We start from the raw sequence: 7,695 nt of genomic DNA on the forward strand, positions 1-7,695 counted from the left end.
CTCAATGCTGCCCTTTTTGCTCTGTGGAGACTGGAGACGGAATGACATTTGTTTATCCAATGCCCCATTCTATTGTAGATTTATTTTTGGTAATAACATTGACAAAAAGCTCAAAACTATCGTGGAGATGGTTCTATTCACTTTAATCTGGTGTGCATGGAGGTTAAGGAACAAAAGTGTTCCTTCGAACGAAGTTCAAAGTTTTCTTTTATGGATCAGTAGTGTTCGGCGTAGAGGTTCTAGCTAATTATTTCTGATTAAGTTTCTTTGACTTTTGACCACAATTTCTTTTATGGGGACCACATATAGCAGAAAAGCCAACATTCAGTTGAAAATCTAGTTTTTCGATAAGTTATTTGAATAACAAAGATTTTTTTGTTAAACAATAGGGTATGAGGTGTTGTTTTTCTATTTTGAGGTCGACGGTTAAGTTACATAAGTGAAATTAGTTGTACTTTAGAAACATTCGTAGTTTTTAGTTCCCTTGCTGCTCTACAACGATCCAATAAAGACGAGTTCAAGGTGGCAAAATGAAACTCTTTCCTTCATTCTTATAGTGCTAGAGTTATAGTAGTTCATCTCTCTTCTTTCTTCTATCAACTGTGTCCTTTACTGATAGCTAGATCAATCGCTAGCAGAAAAGTTTCTCACTGTCAACTATGTCAACTACCGTAAGACGTTATTATGAAATTGGATGTAGCTGATATACAATTTATTATCATAGTAGAATAAAACATTTTTATATCAACCACTTAGTATTTATCAAGTGCTTATTTAAGGTTGTGTTATTTACATTTTTTTGACAACATGAAGAATAGAAATTCAAAGAAAAAATATTCTTGCAAGGATCTAAAGAAAATGTCAGGGCATTACAAAGGAATACTTGAAAGAAAGCTTTTAAACCTACAAGGTCTTTATGATAAACTTACAATTCCTATTATTCATCTAATCAAAAGATGAAAGGACAATACGCTCAACAATCATATTCTTAAAAATGGATCTGGGTAAAAAATGATAGAATTCCAATACCACCAAATAACTAAATGAGCGTAATCAACTTGACCACCTTCTTCTTCCACTTCAAGATATTGAGGGCATCAACAAAATCAAATGGGACTATAAAATTACAACTTAAATGAAAAAGGAGATCAGTCCACTTAGAGCTTCAACCACAAGAGAAAAACAGGTGATTGATCGATTCCACGAATTTACCACAACCCGGGCACATAGGACATAGGTCATCAATATACCTAGCTAGCCAAAAAATTATCTCCGTTGGAAATCTTGTTCAAAGTTATTCTCCAAATGAGGATATAAACTTTGATCGGCACAAGTTTGCACCATCACATGCTTAATGTAGTGATTTTTACTATAAAAAATTACTTTTATTTTAAACATCATTTAACAGAAAAAAAAAAAAACAGAAGTCTTAATTATTCAACATTTTAAAAACAACGACTAACATTACGTTTATTTCAAAATAATCCATCAAACCGTATAAGTTTACGAAAACCAAATGTAAGCAAAATAGTATGTTGTAATTCCTTATTAGGTATTTTTCATCGCTTTATTCGTCGCTGTAATTATTGTCTTAAATTCGCCGTTGTAATTACTTATTATTATTATTATTATTATTATTATTATTATTATTATTATTATTTGCTCTTTGCTCTTTGCTAACATCATTTATGATCGTTATTATGAGCATCTACTCATCGCTAACCCAAAAGGAATTACCATGTTCGCTACTAAAGTGACCAAATCAGTCCATTGCACCAAGTGAGGCACGACTCTTACCCTTAGCATTGTGACCAAGTCGTTATGTTCACTAATCCGACGATGCATGTACAAGTACAATGCATTCTCGTTCCAAAATGTAGATCACTCCATTGCTTGATACCTCACACTCAATGTGATGTGTCATTCGGCATGCTCATAAAGTCAACATCACTCCAAGGCAACTTTTGGTGACAAAAAATGCATGTAAACTTTTGTCACGAAAAATAACAATTATAAATTGTCATAGAAAATATGTATGAATTTTCTTACAAAAAGAAAACCATTAATATTTTCCAAAAACAAAGATGATAACATATTATCAAATAACCTAACCAATTTAGCAAAAAATGTCTCTGATACAAATTGTTGAGTTTTATTCAACAATAATCTAAAATAAATAGTCAAAACTACGAGTTTAGCAACGGAAACAAATTTATGATTGAATACACTAAAAATATTTTACCCACAAATGATCATTTTGTACAGCATAAAAAGATTAAAACAACCATAGGAAGGAAATAGTTTATAAACTTTGAAGACTTTGGTTCCTTTTGACACTAAGAAATTTGTTGAAGATGTCATTAAGCTCCAAAGTAGAAGTTCTTTATAATGTATGTACTAAGCAAGAACCAACCACCAAAGATGCTAGTATTCACCTGTATGTTTTTTTTCTTAAGCCTTAGAAGTATATACCAAATATGCCTTCAAAGGAAAACCAACTAATTCCATTTTATCTCCATTACTACAAGGGAAAAAAAATTAGCACTAAGGCGCTCTCGGTTTTGGGCAACAAAAAGAGAGGAAAAAAACGTATGAAAATATTCACTAGTTATTCACTTAACATATTATTATATACTTAGACATATATACATTTATACCTTGAAACAAAGTCAAAGAATCAATGTTATAAGACATGGGAGTCAAAGAGGCAAGACCACACTCCATATTAATCTTCTCCTAACCACTTACAACATTTAGAAAAAATATGAGACACAAGATACATCATACACTCAACCATGTAACTACTGGGGGAGATTAGTGCACATAGCCATAACAAGCCCGCTAATATTAATATATGTAGGAGTGTCTTTTTGAGTTACATGCATGAACAAAATAAAGCAGAACTAAAAATATACTTATATGAGAGACTTATTTTCTTAATTAATTAATAGTTTAATTAACTAATTAGAAAATAATGGAATATGGAATATTTCATAATGGTTTGAAATCTATAGATAACTATTATTATATTTACTAATTATCTTTACAGTTTCAAATCATAACCTTGTATAAAGGGAGCTACAAATTTAGTTTTGGTATAATAGAAAAAGACCATTAAATCACTAAAATCCAAAAACCTGTCAAAACCCTTGAATCGCAAAAACCCAGTTCCCATGACATGGGCGTTGGATTTCTATGATGTGGCGAGACACATATTAATGTTTCTTGGATCTGTGTGTTTTTGGAGTTCAAGGATTCTTCGGAGTAGAGTTTTGCTTCTTGGGCATAAAGATCTTTCAAACATATCATCACAAATATATCTGGCCTTTATTACATCATATCATCATAACCACAACAAGATATCAACATTTCTAGTACATATAATCCACAATAAGACTCAGAACACAATATAGTCTAACTTAGATTAATCGATTTGTTGTCAAGAGTTGTAGTTCTCTACTATCTACTAGATTCAAAAAAAGCATTAACTTACCTCAAGTCCAAGAGTAATAGGTAATGAATAGAGGAAACACAATGCTTCTATAACCAAATTAAACGTCCTAAATAATCACATAACATCCCGATAAGAAAACGAGCACAAAACATGAAATGGAATACGCCATTGCAGGTTAAGTGTCATATGTGTGTAAAGGACCCACCATGTCCGATCAACTAATCGCAACTCCGGTCAAACCCAAAATCTCGTTGACACATCGTATTGGAAAAATATATATACCACATATGAATGTTACAAATGTAATTTCAGGATTTTCCGATTTTGATAATTCCGTACCCAATCCAAACCCACTTTGGGGAGTTTCTAACCTTTGAAAACAATCCCAAAAGGTCTTAATTAATTCAGTACTTGGGAATTACGCTAAGACCCCAGAAACAACAGCAAACATCTTATTTTGAGCATGAGCCACCAAATACACATTTCACGCCAATTCATATGACATCTGCACACAAAAGAGGTTGATAATTTGAAGTAAAAGTTTATATTTTGGTATTTCAATACCTAATTCCACAAAAAAAATATTTTGAATATTTCGGGACCAACATTTCTGCTTAAATTAAAATTAAATTTCTTGTTGTATAAAATCAAACAATTTTATAAATAATTTTAAAAGTATCCTAGTGAAGGGTGTTTCACATTAACACATTCTTAGATTCATTTAGTGATATCATTTTTGTCACAAATTTATGATTATAATTTTTATTTACTTTAATTTTCTGCTTTTTCAATTATGTTACATATAAGTTGTTAGATATGTCTTTATTACTCCAAAACTCTTACTTGCTATCTGTCTTTTTGTTCCATCACTCCTTATTTACTTCAAACTAAGATCGAAGAACGTTTCGGAGATGTTTTCCATGTTCTTCTTGTATTATTTGTCTATATATTGCTTTTTCTAATCCAAGAAAAGTATATCTCAATCATATTCCAAAAGTGAAAGGATATTTGACATGTGTGTATACATATTAAAATGTTCCTACTTAGAACCTAAATGACTCTATTATTAATGTCACGATGTCAAGGCATTTCTAAACAAAGTTTTTCTTTAAACATAGAACTAGACCATTTCTAACGAGAGTTTTTTAATAGCCTATTTGTATTAGAAATAAACCAATATACAATTTATTATTATTGTAGAGTAAAATTATTTTATTACCAACAACTTAGCACGTATAAAATGCTTGTTACCATTGTATATCATTTATGTAATGTCCTAATTTTTCAAACAAAATTTTCATTTATAAATTAAGAATAATCAACCTAAATCTATGTACCAAAGCGTTATAAAAAGAACCATTTTTTTTTTTAAAAAAATGTCACATAGTTTACAAAATCAGAGTAATAATAAAATAGTGAAATCCTATCAAACAAAGTCTCTAACAACAAAACAAATGAATACGATATAATCAGATCTCGTCTTCCCCTTGCTACTTGGACAACCTGGAAAAGTTTAAATTCAACGACTAAGCACAAAGATTAGTGTGTTTGCCAAGATATCACATACACAAATGGAAGTTGTAGTCCAACTATAGTCTTTCTATAGTCTTGCCAGCTATAGTCCAACTATAGTATTTCTAAAGGTTTGTATTTGGTCAGATACACTTCAAGTATGAACAAAAAAAGCAAAACTAATCTAAGCAAAGTAATCAACACAAAAATAACACAAAAATTCTCAAATTGTTCATTTCACCAAGAAAAGAGGTTTTGTCTTCACCAAGAAAACGGGTTTGTCACAAAGACGATTGACACACAAAGCCACAATCACTAATCTATGACTACTACATTAAGGTTTTCCCTAATGTTGTTTATATATATATATATATATATATATATATATATATATATATATATATATATATACACACACACACACACACACAAATCTATACATGTATACTCCTTGATTTAAGGGATTGCGTCTAATCTATACTAATTAATGATAAGATCCTTATCACCAAGATTATAGATCTGATATATATTCTATATTTATCTATAATAACTGCCTAATATAAAAGTTAACAATCGGAAAACTATACTAAAGCTGACGTTATTAAACTTGAGATGTTGGCGTTGATGACTTGTATATGCTGCCACCAATAGATCAGCATATCATGAGTTGCACTCATCAGACCATAAAGTGTAACCTTATAATCTCCCCTATTTGATGATATCAAAACTAAACTTCTTCTTTAGATTCATCAGAAGAGCCATCGTAGAACTTGTCAACTTCTATCAAGACTTCAAGCGTTACCCATCTGAATTGATCAAGTTTTAGCTCTTCCAATCTTATACTCAGCTCTAGTGATGTCAACACACGATATCCTCTTTCTAGTTCATAGTGACCTTATCCTTCCAAACGATGATGAAACAAGTTTTCAGTAGGAGCAGAACGAAAGTCATTAGTGAGTTGAAAGCACATCTGATTTTGAGTGTCTAGATAGAAGATCTCGTGCTCTGGTTCTAGAATAAACATGTAGTGAAAAGATTCAACACTAGCTGGTAATTCATTATTGATGTATCTGATACAATAAGGAAGAAGAAACTTGGTATTCTTGGACTGACGAGGTGCGCCTGTTCTTCATGATGATGCTGATCTAGATGAACTTGTTGATAGACCAGCGGATTGTACCAGGCGCAGTTTCTTCACTTTGTTGAGAAGTTGTTGGATTTCCAACTTCACCTCTTGCGCATGAACACTTTTATGCTTGTTAATGATTTCAGGAATCTACATCCACTTGTTGTAGCCAAATTTAACTAGCTCATGAGGAAACACAACTTCAGTGTATTCATACTCAATTTTCTTTCTTGCCAAGTGAAGCTTTAGTGACTCATTCTTTGGCTTGGTGCATCTCACTCTGATGATAGGATCATGCTTTGTTCTTTGATTTAGAATGCCTCCAAACTACTTCCTATTAATCTGTTCATATAGATCTGAAACAATATGTTACTTTTCTACATTGTTATTGAAAATCTTCATAATCCGATCAATAGTTCTTTGAACTGCTGTATTTTTATCAGCAAAAACAAGTTCTTGAACAAGTTTGGCAAACAAACATTCATTTTTTTATGGCTTCTTTCTACTGACGAATAGCAATATTTTATTCCAACGTGATCTTTATAAGTTCCTCAATAGGTAAGCTCCATGTTTCTGCAAACTCATTCAAATCTTTATGAGTTTGCTTTTCTTTTGAGGAGGTGCTCAAGTATCATCAGCGGCCGAGAAACTTCTAGCTCAGAGTTAAAAGCCCCCCCTGAGAAGGAAGCCTTTATTTTTCGTGGATTGAGCTGTACACCATCATCAGAATCAATATCACAATTTTTTCCTTGAGGAACCTCTTGAGAGATCTCCCCCTCAAAACAAGATCTAGGATAAACAACATTTAATGGAATAGTAAAAACAACAGCTTGTTGAATGAAACCAAGATCTAGAAACCCTTTCACACTCATCTATTTCGGATTGGTCACCGGTGTCTGGAATAGGTTGATCAGTAGTAGCATCAGCAACAACAATCGGCTCTAGAGGATCTGCTTCAGTTTCACTCCTTTCATTATTATCAGGATGAGATGCAATCACCACCTGCATTTGCATTGGCTGAGGACCCTCTTGATAATTCTCCCCCTTTTTGGTAGTATTATATCGGGAAGGAGATTTAGGAGGAGAAGAAAGAGTTCTTGGAGGAGGATGAGATGATGGAGGAGGTGGTGTAGGAAGATATTATGGGAGGTGGAGGTGGAGGAGGGTTATCACCTGAAGAATTTGGTGGAGTATCATCAACAACCATATCATCATCATCATCACCTAAGGCCACAAGTATTTTCATTATAGCCGCATCCCTTTCAACTTTTGCCAACCTTTTGTTCATTGAGTGAGTTGGCTGTATAATTAACGAGAGTTGAGAAAGCATAGTAGTTTCAAAGTTAGATTTGGATTCTCCCTGATCAACCTGATGAAAAATAATTATATTAATAGGTGATGGTGTAGGAGGAACTATTTCAGCTTGATGAATTGTATCATCTTTAGGAGAAGGAGACGATGTTGGAGAAGGTTCATCCAGGAATATTGGCTTAGTAGTATCTCCAACAGGAGGGGTTGATACACAACATTCGGTGTCATCAATAAAGGAAGAGGATGAAGAGGTTGAAAAACATATATGCTTGTTAAATCTTAGAGGAGAGTT

This window comes from Lactuca sativa, chromosome 8, assembly GCF_002870075.4.
Source record: "Lactuca sativa cultivar Salinas chromosome 8, Lsat_Salinas_v11, whole genome shotgun sequence".
NCBI lineage: Eukaryota > Viridiplantae > Streptophyta > Magnoliopsida > Asterales > Asteraceae > Lactuca > Lactuca sativa.